Here is a 16159-nt window from a genome sequence, read left to right as displayed (position 1 = left end):
GGCCCCTCACCCATCCTCTCTTCTTATTCATATTTTTTTTCTCCCCTAACCAGGCTCCTGCTGCCAAGGTACTTCCAGTACTCAGAACTGAGGGGCTCCTGCCAGCCAAGCATTGGGTCCGAAGGCTTCCGGGTGCTCCCGGCTGGACTGAGAATCCAGGTAGGAAGGAAACCTCAAGGCAGGTGTTCCCCCACCCCGCCACATCCCCCTGCCCCACAAGACCTGGAGGGAGTTGGAGGTAGAGCTGTGGAGCACCGGGACGAAGTGCGGCCTCTCGTTACAAATAGCTGCCTTCCCAGGGGCGGTGAGGCTGTGTCTTGTCGGGAGGCAGGATCCTGTTGATGCCTTTATTGAGATGCTCAGGTGTAAGGTCTGGGCTCTGCCTTGGTTTGCCCTCCACCCTATTCCTCCCCCCCACCCCCACCAGCAGGGTAGGTCCTGTCTCTCCATCTGATCTCCCTCTGCCAATTTCTACTCCTCTCTCCATTTTCTGTGGTCCCTTCTCACCTTCCCCATCCAGACCCATCCTTTCCTTTTCTGCTCCACACTTTCATTTCCCCTTCAAGTGGGGAAGAACCACAGGGAGACAATATGGATGATAATAATTGCAGTATTTGTTAAGTGCTTACTATATGCCAGACACTGGACTAAGCATTGGGATAGATACGCAGTGGACACAGGGTTGGACACAGTCCCTGTCCCATGAGAAGCAGCGTGGCTCAGTGGAAAGAGCACGGGCTTTGGAGTCAGAGGTCATGAGTTCAAATCCTTGCTCCGCCAATTGTCACTTCTGTGACTTTGGGCAAATCACTTAACTTCTCCGTGCCTCATTTACCTCATCTGTAAAATGGGAATTAAGACTGTGAGCCCTCCATGGGACAACCTGATCACCTTGTAACCTCCGCAGCACTTAGAACAGTGCTTTGCATATAGTAAGTGCTTAATAAATGCCATTATTATTACTAGTATTATGTAGACAGTGCTTACCATCATCATCATGTAGACCTCACAGTCTTAATCCCCATTTTCCAGAAGAGGTAAACGAGGCACAGAGATTTGAAGTTCATTCATTCATTCATTCAATCGTATTTTTGTCCCAAGTGATTTTTCCCATGGTCACACAGCATACAAGCGGCAAATGGGGGATTAGAACCCAGGTTCTTCTGACAACCAGGCTCTATCCACTTAAGTCATGCTGCTTCTCCTCCATCTGGTTCTTAATGCACCAGTCCTGGGGGCCTGGGGGCCGGGTCTTCAGCCACCCTATGCACTGGAGGGAGGGGCCCAGCAGAAAGCTCCCTGCAGAAGTTGTGGTTGTGTTATATTGTTCTCTCCCAAGTGCTTAGTACAGTGCTCTGCACACAGTAAGCGCTCAGTAAAGACGATTAATTGATGGATTAATGGCTGGAAAGGAGAGGGCAGAGTTGCAATGGGTTTTCACTCACCTTCACCAAAGTGGAGAGTAGTCGGGATCTGTTCAGCAGCTCTCCCGGCCCTAGTCCCAAGGATGAGGATGATGACGATTGTGGTATTTAAGTACTTACTATGTGCCAGGTGCTGTACCAAGCGCAGGGGTAGATACAAGATAATCGGGTTGGACACAGTCCCCGTCCCACAACAGGCCTCACAGTCGAGGATAAAAGGTCCAGGAGGAGGAGAAGGAAGAGCAAAGTGCAGGTCTTGGTGGGGCAGAGATGGGGGGAGCCTGAAAGATGTTGGGAGAGGAGGGGGCAGCAGCCTCGAAGCTCAGGATGTAAGATTGACAGCCAATGAACTCTTCTGCCTCCTCCAACCAATTCCTCCTCCCCTCCTCCATCTATCCAGCTCTCCCTTCACCCCCACCCTGGACTGCCGGCTCCCTCTCCCTCCTCCCCATCTCTCCCCCCATCCCCCCACTGCTGCCCCTGACCCCAGTCGCCCCTCTGGGGGAGTTATTCCAGGGGAGGAGGCAGGGAGGGGGCTGCAGAGACCTGGAAGCTGGGGCCGTGGCCCTCCCTTTCATCTCCGGCTCTGCTCCCCCTCAGCCGTCCGTCCGCAGCTGGGAAGGGCCTCGGCGAGGAAGTAATTAATGAACGGGGAGCAGAGGGGCACCAGGAGTGGGGCCGGCCAGTCAGAAATTCCTGTTGACGATGACCACATGGCCAGAGGCTGGACCAGAGTTGCGTGTCTGCGTGGCCAGGGCCCACTATCCCGCCCCAACCAGAGCGGGGTCCAGGTCAGGGGTCTCCTGAGCCACAGTGGCCGTCTAGATGGCCAGTATAATCCGGATGTGGCCCACAGTATCAGGATCATTGTCCCACCCAAACTCTAGTCCTCCTCTCCAGAGGTCAACTAGCCACTCTCCCTGCCTCTAGGCAGTTTGCGACCCCCCTGAAAACCCACTCTCCTCCTAGATCACATGGACCCCTCAGTTCCCTTTTCAGTTTATGTATTCCACTCATTCATTCACTTTTTCCTTTTTTACTTACTTTGATTACCAGTCATCTCTTTCCTTATAACAATAATGGCATTTATTAAGCGCTCACAATGTGCAAAGCACTTTTCTAAGCGCTGGGGAGCTTACAAGATGATCAGGTTGTCCCACGGGGGGCTCACAGTCTTCATCCCCATTTTACAGATGAGGTAACTGAGGCACAGAGAAGTGAAGTGACTTGCCCAAAGTCACACAGCTGACAGTTGGCGGAGCCGGGAGTTGAACCCATGACCTCTGACTCCAAAGCCCGGGCTCTTTTCCACTGAGCCACGCTACTTTTCCTTGCCTTCCTATTGTACACAGCCTTGAATACTGTAGCTGTATCTTTGGGATTTTGCTTTTCTTTCTTTCTGCTTGTGATGAGTGGCATGTTGGATGCCTGCTTTTGATGAGCGCTATGCTGGGCACCCGCTTGTGTTGAACTCTGTGCTGGGCGCCTGTTTGTGCTGAATGCTGTACCAGAGGCTGGTCGAGTGCAGAGCGCTGTACCAGGCGCCTTCTGTGTGCAGAGCTATGCCTGCGTGTGACGAATGCTATCCTGGGCGCCTGCTGCGAGCAGAATGCTGTGCTGAAGGGGTGGCAAATATGTTCCTAAGAGTCTAGTACAAAATTTTGTGCACAGCAGGCATCCAGTACAGTGTGCTGCCTACAGAAGCCATCTGGTACAGTGCTCTGCACATAGTAGGTGCCCAGGACAACACTCTGCACACACAAGGTGCCCAGTATGGCACTCTGTACACAGTGGGTGTCCAGTATGGCTTTTGGCCCATCATAGGTACCCAGTACAGCACTCTGCACACAGTAGGTGCCCAGTACGGTGCTCTGCAAATAGTGGGTAGTCCATAAATACAGATGATGAAGGTGATGGTGAGGAGGAGGAGGAAAGTCTCCCGGCCCCAAGACGTTGTCCCTAAAAGTTGGGGAGGGCAGTACCCACGTGAGCACCCCCCAGAGAAGCCCCCAGTTGCCTGGAATGGTAGATTTTCTGGGAAACGGTGCGTGTGTGTAGCGGTGGGGGGAACAGGCGTTTGATTGACAGCCGGCCGCCACGCCGAACTTAAACCAGATGAGCTGTGTCAACTGGGAGGGGCTGGTCCGGGGCGAAGGACTCAAGCCGCTGCTGGCCGGCCGGCCGCAGATGGGCCCTGACGGCGTTGTTATCTGCTCTGGGGCGGCGGTAATCAGAAACACATTTTTGAGTGAAGGACTGACCTTTGTCGAATGGGCAGGGATTCCTGACATTACGCAGCTGGGCCGGTGACTGCCCATAGCCGCAAACCGACGGAGGGGCTGGGGGGCTGCTGCTGCTGTTGGGTGGGGGTGTCAGGGCTGCAGCCAAAGGGGGAGGGTCTCCCGCTGGGTGGGGAACACCGCATTGGGTGCCCACTTGTGAGGAGCACCATGGTGGTTGCCTGCTTGTGCCGAGTGCTCTGCTGGGCAGCCACTTGTGTTGAACTCTGTGCTGGGCTCCTATTTGTGCTGAATGCCGTACTGGAGGCCTGCCTTGTGCAGAGCGCTGTGCCGGATACCTGCCGTGTGCAGAACGCTCTGCCGGGCGCTTGCTGTGAGCAGAGTGCTGTGCTGAAGGGGTGGCACAATACATATAGAAAATGTGAAGGGAAGGAGAGTGGGGATGATGGTATTAGTGATGAAGGCACCAAGGATGCAGGGATAACAGTCTCCGGTGGCCTTGACGGTAGTGGGGATGGTGAGACAGGAGGCAGCGGGATTTTAATGATGAGGGCACGGGGCTGGGCTCAGGAGACTGGGGTCCTAGACCTTTGCTCTGTCGATGATGATGATAATAATAGTACTTGTTAAGTGCTTACTATGTGCAAAGCACTGTTCTAAGCACTGGGGAGATACAAGGTGATCAGGTTGTCCCACATGGGGCTCCCAGTCTTCATCCCCATTTTACAGATGAAGGAACTGAGGCCCAGAGAAGTGAAGTGACTTGCCCAAAGTCACACAGCTGACAAGTGGTGGATCCGGGATTAGAACCCATGATCTCTGACTCCCAAGCCCGGGCTCTTTCCACTGAGCCACGCTGCTTCTTTATGTCCTGCTGGGTGACCTCGAAGGAGATCCTTCACCTCCCTGGGCCTCAGTTTCCACAGCTGTTACCTGGGGATAATACCTCTCCCGGCTTCCCCAGGATGATGCTCCCCAGTCACAGCTATCGATGCAATAGGGCTAATGTCCCCAGGTATCAGATATGGAGGTGATGGGGCTGGTGTCCCCGGGACCCGTCTGTGGGGGCAATGGGGCTGGTGCCCCTGAGTTCTGGCTATTCCCCACAGCTGTCTGGGCTGGGCTCCCAGTCTCACTCCCTAGCCTTGGGCGGAAGTGGGAAGGAGTCAAAGGGGTGCTCCCCTTCCTCTCTCCTCCCTTTCCCTTCCTTTTTCCTCCCCTTCTTTTCCTCTCTCCTCCCCTCTCTTCCTCCCCTTTTCCTTTCTTCCTCCTTTGACTACACTTCTTCTTCTGCCTCCTCAAAGCCCCAACCCCAATGCACCACCATCTCCAAGTTCCACTCCTTGAAGAATCTAAGCCTGTGTTTGCTTCTTCAAATCCCCACCTGCAAAGCTCTGCCTTTCGAAACCCCCGCCCCCATGCCTCGTATGAGAAGTTGACACCACCACAATGCATAAGGGACCATTTGAGCACTAGTTTGCTCACGAACTCGCATACGACCTCTTAACAAGGCTTTCCAACCCTGACATTTCAGCACTACGTCCCTTTCGTATCCCTCTTTCCTTCTTCCTCCCCTGTAATTTATTTTAATGTCTGTCCCCCCTGCTAGATAGATAGCTCCTTGAGGGCAGGGATCATATCTATTAACTCTATTGTGCCCTCCTAAGTGCTCTGTACAGTTTTGCACTTAGTAGGTGCTCAGTAAATAGTGTTGATTGATTGGTAACTGTTGATGTATTGGCAATTAAGCAGTGAAGGTTTGTAAGAGAAGGGGGGGTTATAGGAGGCTGTGGATTGGAGGATTTTAGGGCAGGGAATTCCAGGCCAGGAGAGCTCTGGCTGAGAGAGGAGTTGGAGATGGGAGAGCTGAGAGTGAGGCTTAGCTGGGAGAAAACAGTGTGAGCTAGGGTGTAGTGGGTGAAAAGAGCAGAGGCACTGGGTGGGGAGTGATTTGAGGAGAGAGGAGATGAGCAACTGCAGGATGAAGAGCCATGCATTCAGTCAATCAAGCAATGGTATTTACTGAGCACTTATTGTGTGCAGAGCACTGTGCTAAGCACTTGAAAGGTGTGATACAATAGAGTTGAAAGATGTTATCTATCTTCAAGGAGCTTACAGTCTGCAGGAGGAGACAGTAAAATAAATTGCAGATAGGGGCAATAATAGAGTGTAAGGAGATAGACATATGTGTTGTGGGGGCTGGGGTGTATATCAAAGAGCTTGAAGGGAGACATGGCCAAGCAGGTAGGGGAAATGAAGACTCAGTCTGGAAAGGCCCTTGGGAGGAGATGTGATTTTAGGAGGGCTTTGAGTCCAGGGAGAATGGTATTCTGTCGGATATGAAAGGTGAGAGAGCGACCAGGCCAGAGGGAGGACGAGGGGTCAGTGGTGAGACAGATGAAAGATACAGTTGAGTAGATTGGCTTGAGAGGAGCAGTGCAGTGGTGTGACACTAAATTAGAGCGGGGAGAGGCTGGAGGCAGGGAAGCCGACGAGGAGGCTAATGCAGGAAGTTCAGCTGCGGTGAGACCGGAACCTGTGGCGGAGTGGCTGATGTCGTCTGGAGAGGAAGGGGCAGATCTAGGAAATGTTGCGTAGGGAGGACAGGCAGTATTCATCCCCAGAGCAAGTGCGGGAGATGAAAGACAGTGGGAAATCAAGGAGGAAGGGACTACTTTCTTTGAGCTGAAGCTTCGGGAGGCTTGAAAGACAAGGGGGTGAGAGCCGAAATGGTGCCAGGGACTGCGTACATTAAACATAGCACAACAATCAGTAATTTCTTTTAATGTCTGTCTCCCCTCCTGGACTGTAAACTCCTTGCGGGCAGGGACCGCGTCTGCCAGCTCTATGGTGTCTTCCTTTCCCAAACACTCAGTGCAGTGTTCTGCAAACAGTAAGATCTCATTAAATGACATTGATTGATGGATTGTTTGTGTGGGCGCAGTGCAGTGGAGACCGTGGGTCATATAAGCACTTCCTCAGTCTCACACGCACCCTTGGGTGAGTTTCACTGTCGATGGCGTCTGAGTACAAACGCAAAGATATATAAGGAGGGTTTGTGCTGTAGTTGTCTATGAGTGTGTGTGTGTGTGTGTACACGTACCTGGGCCACGTGCTCCCCACCCTACAGTTCGGCTCTCCCATAAAAGAGATGCAAACAGTGTCAGCGAGCTTAATGAGGAGGAACCAGGGCTGGGGGGCCCGAGTGGCCAACGGGAGCCCGGCCCATTCTTCATCCTGACAGATGGGCGCACGCACACAAACACACACACACTCACACAGACCTGGAGACTGCAAGAGAGAGATCCAGGGAAAGGTGGAGAGAGAGAGCTGCAGAGACAGAGGGAGACCCACAGAGAGACAGAGTTGCTGAGAGATCTCCCCCAGAGGGTGAGTGAGGAGGAGGGGGTAGGAGGACGAGGGAGAGACAGTTGGGGAAAGCCCTCCACTTCCTTCTGGCCCCGCCTCCTTCTTCCATTCTCCCTCCCCTACCCCCTCTGCCCCTACTGTTCCCCTCCCCTTCCTGTTTCCCCCTCCTTCTCTTATTGGGTAGGGACTGTCTCTATATGTTGCCAACTTGTACTTCCCAAGTGCTTAGTACAGTGCTCTGCACACAGTAAGCACTCAATAAATACGATTGATTGATTGATTATTCTCCTCTCCCCATCCCGTCTGCCCCCCCACATCTACTAAACGGCAGAACTGCCAGTGGCTCAGAGAGGGGGACCCCTTTGCCGGGGTCACCCAGCTATCGGGATCCAAGATCAGATCGCCCAGTCCTGGGGTAACGCAGGGCTTTTGATGGGGTCATCTGGTCCTCCTGGGCTGACCAGGCTCTCCTCTCTTAGTCCAATGGTGTGTGCACAGTAAGAGCTCAATAAATTCCGTGCTTATTGATCCGTCGCTTCTTTCCACCCACCATGGCCTGGGGAGACAACCACCTTCCCTGCAGCCAGCGGAACCGGGTATGAAGGTGTATGTTTGTGCCAGCCAGCCAGTCGTATTTATTGAGCGCTTACTGTGTGCAGAGCACTATTCTAAATGCTTGGGAGAGTACAGTACAGTAATCAACAGATACATTCCTTGTGATGGTGATGACAGTATTTGTTAAGCGCTTACTATGTGCAAAGCACTGTTCTAAGCCCTGGAGCACTATATGTATGCTGTGTGTGTTTGTGTAGAGTATATGTACTATTTGAGGGTTTGCATTTGTGTCTCCAAGTGAGTGTGTCCATGGGTGTTGAGTGTGTCTGTGGTGCGCGCACGAGTGCCACAGTCCCCTGGGCCGCCGGCAGCGGAGCACGCTGGGCGGCCGCATGCTCCGTCCCTGTGTCGGTGGCGAGGAAGGTGAGGTGAAATGGGAAGACGTACAGTCGTCCGGCGGGTGGCCCATAAATTCACACCGTCAGATTCTGCCGTCACCGAGGCCCGGAGCCGGGAGCCTGGGAGCCAGGGAGCCGGCTGTCATCAGCCTGGGATTTATGGCTCCGCTGAGCTCCCGGCCCGGAAACACCCTCCCCGCGCCCCCTGGCCCCTGCGCACACCCAGACACATTTGCTCACACCCAGAGATATACAACCAGACCCGCACTTACACCCAGACACACACACCCAGCCATACCCATAGGAACAGTACACTTTTTGTACTTCTGTTGTACTTTCCCAAGCACTTAGTAAAGTTCGCTGCACTCTTGGGTGCTCAGTCAGTATCATTATCAGTACCCAAAGACCAACTCCTTTGTGTTGTACTCTCCCAAGGGCTTAGAACAGAGCTCTGCACAGTGAGTATTCAATGAGTACCTTTGATTTTTACAAAGAGCCGCACACATAAGCAGTCACACACACACAGATCCCCAGAAGCACACAGTCTTGAAGGCATGCGCTCACACAAACTCTTACATGCACAGATCCCCAGAAGCACAAACTGATGCAGACATGTGCACACAAACACACACATGCACACACACACACACACACACACACACACACACACACACACACAAAAGGAAAGGTGGGAGCCTCTGTCCTGGCCATTTCTTTGGGTGACGAGCGAGTCAGGGGTCAGTGCTCAGCAAAGTAGAGCTGAGGGGGCCTGGGCTGCGTGGACTGAGTCCCGGGTACCCCAGGGGGAATATTCCAAGCCTGCTCCCCAAATTCTCCCTTCATCCATTCATTCTTTCATTCTATCCTATTTATTCAGTGTGTACTTTGTGCAGAGCATTTTTAAGCTCTTGGGAGGGTACAATACAACAACAAACAGACACGTTCCCTGCCACCATGAGCTCATAATTTAGAGGGGGAGATGGACATTAATATACATACATAAATAGATAAATTACAGATCTATACATGTGTGCTGTGGGGATGGGAGGGAGGATGAATGAAGGGAGCAAGTTACGGCAGTGCAGAAGGGAGGGAGAGGAGAGGAGGGCTTTGTTAGGGAAGGCTTCTTGGAGGAGATGTGCCTTAGATAAGGCTTTGAAGTGGGGGAGAGCAATCATCTGGATGATATGAGGAGGGAGGGCATTCCAGGTCAGAAGTAGGATGTGGGCGAGAGGTCGGCGGTGAAATAGAGGAGCTCAAGGTACAATGAGAAGGTTAGGGTTAGAGGGACAAACTGTGCGGGCTGGGTTGTAATAGGAATGTAGCAAGGAGAGGTAATAATAATAATAATGATGGCATTTATTAAGCACTTACTATGTGCAAAGCACTGTTCTAAGCATTGGTGAGGTAACAAGGTGATCAGGTTGTCCCATGGGGGGCTAACAGACTTAATCCCCATTTTCCAGATGAGGTAGGAGGGGGCAAGGTGATTGACTGCTTTGAAGCCAATGGTGAAGATTTTCTGAAGTTTTTTTTTGTTAGATCATCTAACCAGCCAGGGACTGGTCTCCCAGCCTCCAACCTCTCCCCCTCTTCCAGTCTCTACTCCCACACCACCACACAGATCATCTTCTTGAAATGTATTGAACAGAAAACAGCCTGGGCCCGGAAATCAGAGGACCTGGGTTCTAATCCCAGCTCCACCACCTACCTGCTGTGTGAGCTTGGGCAAGTCACTTCACTTCCCTGTGCCTCAGTTTTCTCATATTTAAAACAATTCAGTACCTGTTCTTCCCCCTGAGACTGGGAGCACCATGGGGTACTGGGACTGTGTCCAACTTATTTAAGTTGTTTCTACACAGTGCTTTGTACAGTGCTTAACACACATAGTAAGCGCTTAAGGGAACATGTCTGCCAACTCTACTGGCTTGAACTCTCTCAAGGGCTCAGTACAGTGCTCTGCCCAAAGTAAGCTCTCAAATATGATTGATTGATTAACAAATACCATAAAAAATATGTCACTCTACACACATCTCTCCTCTCCTTCAGAGCCTCCACTGGCTTCCCACTTCCTTCCGCGCCAAGCAATAACTCCTCCTGACAGGTTTCCAGGCTCTCCGTTGGCAGGTCTCCATTCTACATATCAACTTTCTCACCCACCATTTCACAGCTTGCAACTCTTCTCCCAAATCACCCCCTGGCTGGACCTCGCTGGGGTATTTAAGTGCTTACTATATGCTGAGCACTGTACCCAGGACTGGCTTAGGTTCAAGATAATCAGGCCGGACACAATCCCTTTCCCAAATGGAGCTCACAGTCTGAGGGGAATCAATCAATCAGTAATCAATCATATTTATTGAGCACTTCATTCAATCATTTGTATTTATTGAGTGCTTACTGTGTGCAAAGCACTGTACCAAGCTCTTGGGAGAGTACAGTATAGCAATAAATACAGACATTCTCTGCCCACAATGAGCTCCCAGTCCAGAGGGCTTCCTGTGTGTAGAGCATCGTCCTAAACACATGGGAGAGTACAATATAATGGAGCTGGTAGACACGTTCCCTGCCCACAGGGAGCTTACAGTCTAGAGGGGGAGGCAGACGTCAATATGGATAAATTACAGATATGTATATGAGTTCTGTGGGTTTGAGGGAGGGGTGAATAAAGCGTACAAATCCAAGTACGAGGGTGATGCAGAAGGGAGTAGGAGAAGAGAGGATAAGGGCTTAGGTAGAGGAGGCCTCTTGGAGGAGATGTGTTTGAGGGTCACTTGCATAAATAATAATAATAATAATGCAATGTATTAAGGGCTTACTATGTGCAAAGCACTATTCTAAGTGCTGGGGAGGTTACAAGGTGATCAGGTTGTCCCACAGGGGGCTCACAGTCTTAATCCCCATTTTGCAGATGAGGTCACTGAGGCCCAGAGAAGTTAAGTGACTTGCCCAAAGTCATGCAGCTGGCAATTGGTGGAGTCAGGATTTGAACCCATGACCTCTGACTCCAAAGCCCGGGCTCTTTCCACTGAGCCACGCTACTTCACTTTTCCCAACCCTCAAAATGAAAGCCATCAGCCACCCTTTGACAAACATATCGATTGCAGACACATGCAGTTGCTCCCGCTCAAGACAAGACGCAGCATCGTGCTCATTCCTGGTTGACCGCTTTGTCCGAGAGCACGGAACCTCCAATACCAACCAGTACCAACCCGCCAATGGAAAAAGGCCTCGAATCCCCATTTTACAGGTGAGGAAACTGCAGCACAGAGAAATGAAATGACTTGCCCAAGGTCACACAGCAGACAAATTGCAGAGCTGGAATTAGAACCCAGGTCTCCTGAATCCCAGGTCTGGGCTCTTCTTTTTTATGGTATTTTTTAAGGGTTTACTATGTGCCCAGCACTGTACTTAGCACTGGGATAGATACAAGTTAATCAGGTTGGACACAGTCCATGGTCCCCGATGGGGCTCAAAGTCTTAATCCCCATTTTACAGATGAGGTAGCTGAGGCACAGAAAAGTAAAGTCACTTGCCCTATGTCACACAGCAGACAAGAGTAGGAGGCAGAATTAGAATCCAGGTCCTCTGCTTCCCAGGCCCAGGCTCTATCTTTTAAGCCATGCTACTTTTTAACCCTGCCTCCCTCTGTTCCCCCTCAAACCTAGAAAATCGCTTCCCCCAGTCTGCCAGATCACAATTCTTCCCAACTTCCCAACAATCTAAAAATCCCTCCTCCCTCAGGGAACCTTCCTGGATTAATTTGCAATAGACTAGTCGATCAGTTCGGCACCCACCCTGTTCATTTATTTACTTTAATCCTGTCCCCAGGACTTGGGCAAAGATTGTTCATTTTAATATATTTGTCATCAGTGGTATTTATTGAGTGCTTACTATGGGGAAGCAGCGTGGCTCAGTGGAAAGAGCACGGGCTTTGGAGTCAGAGGCCGTGGGTTCAAATCCCAGCTCCGCCACTTGTCAGCTGTGTGACCTTGGGCAAGTCACTTCACTTCTCTGGGCCTCAGTTCCCTCATCCGTAAAATGGGGATGAAGACTGTGAGTCCCTCGTGGGACAACCTGATTACCTTGTATCTACCCCAGCGCTTAGAACAGTGCTTTGCACATAGTAAGCGCTTAACAAATACCAACATTATTATTATTATTATTATGTGCCGAGCATGCTACAAAGCATTCGGGAGAGTACAATACAACAGAGTTGGCAGACACGTTCCCTAGCCACAATGAGCTTTCGGTCTAGAGACATTTGTCTGCACATTCAATTATTGGAGTCAGAAGTCATGGGTTCAAATCCTGGCTCCGCCAATTGTCAGCTGTGTGACTGTGGGCAAGTCACTTAACTTCTCTGTGCCTCTGTTACCTCATCTGTAAAATGGGGATTGACTGTGAGCCCCCCGTGGGACAACCTGATCACCTTGTAACCTCCCCAGCGCTTAGAACAGTGCTTTGCACTTAGCGCTTAATAAATGCCATCAAAAAAAAAATTATTGCCTGGCTATTTTGCCCTGATGTGTTTGTGCTGTTGCCTACTTTAACCTTGTTCTTCTGGTTTTCACTCTCTATAAATCATTTCTGTTTGTCTCTCCCACTAGACAGGGAGCTCCTTTAGGGTTGGGAACAACCACCTTGCTACTGTCGCTCTCAGCCTCCACTTGGTACAGTACCTAGGACTTAGGAAGTGCTCAGTACATACCACTGATAAACTCTTCCACATTTCTGTTTTAGGAGTCTGAAACCCCGGGACCTTCCTTCACCAGGGTTGAAGGTCACTGAAGGAAACTGTCATCCAGTACAGCACCTCGCCTCTGGCCAGACCAGCCCCTCGATGCCCACCAGGCAGAGACCTCTGGTTCTTTCCCATCTCCCAACTGGGGGTGAGTTTCCCACTCTTGCTCCAGGCCGTTGGGGGCAAGGGGGTCTCCATCCTTTGCCCCGGTGTTGGATGTAGCCGTTAGTACTGAGCAGTGCCCACTGCGTGCCGGGCACTGTACTAGATGTTTGTGGAAATACAGTGGCAGCATGAGACACATTCCGTGCCGATAGGGAGCTTCTGTTCAAATGGGCGGACATTGAAGTTCTATATATGAATAGGTCACGGGAATGTACATTTGATTTATTACTCCATTTATTTTACTTGTACGTATTTACTATAATAGACTGTGAGCCTGCTGTTGGGTAGGGACCGTCTCTATATGTTGCCAACTTGTACTTCCCAAGCGCTTAGTACTGTGCTCTGCACACAGTAAGCGCTCAGTAAATACGATTGAATGAATGAATTTAACAATACAATCGGTAATGCTTGTAGACACACATCCCGGGAGAGGGGACCAAGCGCCGGAAAGCGCCAGAGACGTCTGATGGGTGGATGTCACTGGGGCTGCTTGGAGCAGATCAGGGAAGGCTTGCTGGAGGAGGTGTGATTCCACGAGGGCTCTAAGCGCGGGAGAGAATGGATTTGATAACGTTTCATTCTGGAGGAGTTGCATGAGAGAGAGGGTAGTGGTGGTGGAAATCAACAGCAAAGCAGAGTTAGATGGGGAACTTGGGGGCGGTGAAGAGGGTGAGCTGGGGAGCACTGGGGGAGGAGAGCAGATATGTAAGATGGGAAGAGCTGTAGACAGACTGGAAGTCAATTGTGTAGCTAGTATAGTGCTCTGCACACAGTAAGCGCCCAATAAATATGATTGAATGGATGAAGGTTCTATATTTGGTGCGGAGGAACATCGGGAGCCAGGGAAAATTTTTAAGGTGCAGGGAGTCATGTGCAATCTTGATCAATGCTTCTGGAAGTTGATCCATGCAGCCGCAGGTGGTGTTGATTGGAAGGAGGCGAGGTTGGAGGCAGGGAGGCCAGCCAGGAGGCTGATGCAACAGTCCAGCCTCTGTGAGGCCAGAGCTTGGATGCGGGGGTAGCACTTTGATCCAGGAGGGACAGAGTTTGGCATAATCAATCAATCACTCATATCATATTTATTGAATACTTTCTATATGCAGAAGATGGAATGTGAGAGTTGACAGTGATGATGATGATGGCATTTAATAAGCGTTTACTATGTGCCAGGCACTGTTCTAAGTGCTGGGGAGGTTACAAGGTGATTAGGTTGTCCCACGAGGGGCTCACAGTCTTAATCCCCATTTTACAGATGAGGTAACTGAGGCACGGAGAAGTTGTGACTTGCCCAAAGTCACACAGCTGACAATTAGCAGAGCTGAGATTTGAACCCATGACCTCTTACTCCAAAGCCCGTGCTCTTTCCATTGAGCCAGGCTGCCTCTCTGGGAGCAGTGAGCAGTAGGTAGGACAACCAGGAGGCTGTGGGTTTCTGTAATATTATTATTATTAATGTGTGGAACAAGAGTCTGAGTGGAGATACAACGGATAAAAACCCAATTAAGGAACTAAACAAATGAAATGAATAAATCTATGTTCACCTAAAGACTACATGTGATTGAGTGGATGACACAGTCAAGGAGGTGGGTCAATCAGGGAATGCTTCATAAAGGAGGGGGATTTTCAGATGTCTTTCTTGTCACTGTATTTATTGAGCGCCTGCAGATTGCAGGATGCTGTACTCTGTTTCGACAGTGTTGTAAATAGTTTTAGGTTTGCCTTTCTGGATAAAGTGGAACGTCTTCGCTGGTAGGGAAAGTTTCACTTTTTAATCTGTACTTCCTAAATGTCTAGTACAGTGGACCGCAATAAGTGGGTGCTCAGTGCATCAGTCCATCAATCAGTGGCATTTATTGAGTTCTTACTGTGTGCAGAGCACTGTACTAAGCACTTGGAAGAAAATGCAAATCAACAGAGTTGGTAGATGCCTGCCTTCCTACCCAAAAGGAGCTTAGTCTTTATTCATTCATTCATTGTTAGGCAATCAGTCGTATTTATTGAGCGCTTACTGTGTGCTGAGCACTGTACGAAGTGCTTGGGAAGTACAGTACAGCAACAAATAGAGACAATTCCTGCCCACAATGGGCTCACAGTCTAGAAGGGGAGAGATAGACATCAAAACAAGTAAACAGGCATCAGTAGCATCATTATAAATATATAGAATTATAGATATATACATATCATTAATAAAAATAAATAGAATCATAATTATAATAATAATCATGTGCTGTGGGGATAGAGCAAAAATGGGGAGGGGAGGGAGAGCTGAGGAAAAGGGGGGCTTAGTCTTTAGGACTGTAAGTACTGCTGTTGCTACTATTATTATTATATGCTAGGAAATAGTGGGAAATGCCCCTATTACTAGGTGGGAGAAGGAACTAAAAACACACAGGGAAGCTTCCTCTCTTCTCGGGAGATGGATACAGGGCCAAAAAATGTGCTAAGGGTGAGCATGAGGAATAAATGAATACCTAGGTAAAGTGCAAGAACCAGCCGAAGGGCTGTTAAGAATGAACTCCCTGGGGAGGTGAGTGGGGAAACCCCAGGACTGTATGGTCACAGCCAAGGAGGAGACTGTACCATGAGATCGTGAGAGACAGAGGGAAGTGTGAGAGAAATGCAGACAGAGGGAGACTCAAGAAAAAGCCTGAAATAGGCAGAGGGAGAGAGAGAGAGAGGCTTGAAAGACTGAGACAGAGGGAGACATAGACTTCCAAAGGATAGAAAGAAGCCTGAGAGACAGAGACCAAGGGAGGCACAAAAGAAACAGAGATTGGTCGGATACACAGAAGGAGATAGAAGCCTGAAAGATAGAAGTGGAGGGGGGCAGAAGAGGACCAGAGATTGGTCTGATAGATGGAGGGAGACAGAGGTCTGAGCGGCAAAGAGAGATAGAGAGATGCAAGAGATAGAGACCTAAGAGAGACCAAGAGGGGCATGAGAGAAATAGAGATCTATCTGATAGAGGGAGATAGAGGCCTGAGAGACAGACACAGGAAGACAGAGAAGACCAAGAGATAGAGCCCTGAGAGACAGAAAGACAGAGACCAAGAGAAGCACAAGAGAACCAGAGATGAGTCCAATAGAGAGAGGGAGATGGAGAGAAGCCCGAGAGGCAGAGGGAGACAAAGAAATCCAAGAGCTAGAGAGAGTCCAGAGAGGCACAAGGGAACCAGAGATTGGTCGGATAAATGGAGGGAGACAGAGATGGAGGGAGACAAAGAAGTCCAAGAGCTAGAGAGACTCCTGAGAGAGACAGAGACCAAG

The sequence above is a fragment of the Tachyglossus aculeatus genome, chromosome 21 (genome assembly GCF_015852505.1).
Source record: "Tachyglossus aculeatus isolate mTacAcu1 chromosome 21, mTacAcu1.pri, whole genome shotgun sequence".
Classification (NCBI taxonomy): domain Eukaryota; kingdom Metazoa; phylum Chordata; class Mammalia; order Monotremata; family Tachyglossidae; genus Tachyglossus; species Tachyglossus aculeatus.
Note: the sequence above shows the minus strand (reverse complement) of the source record.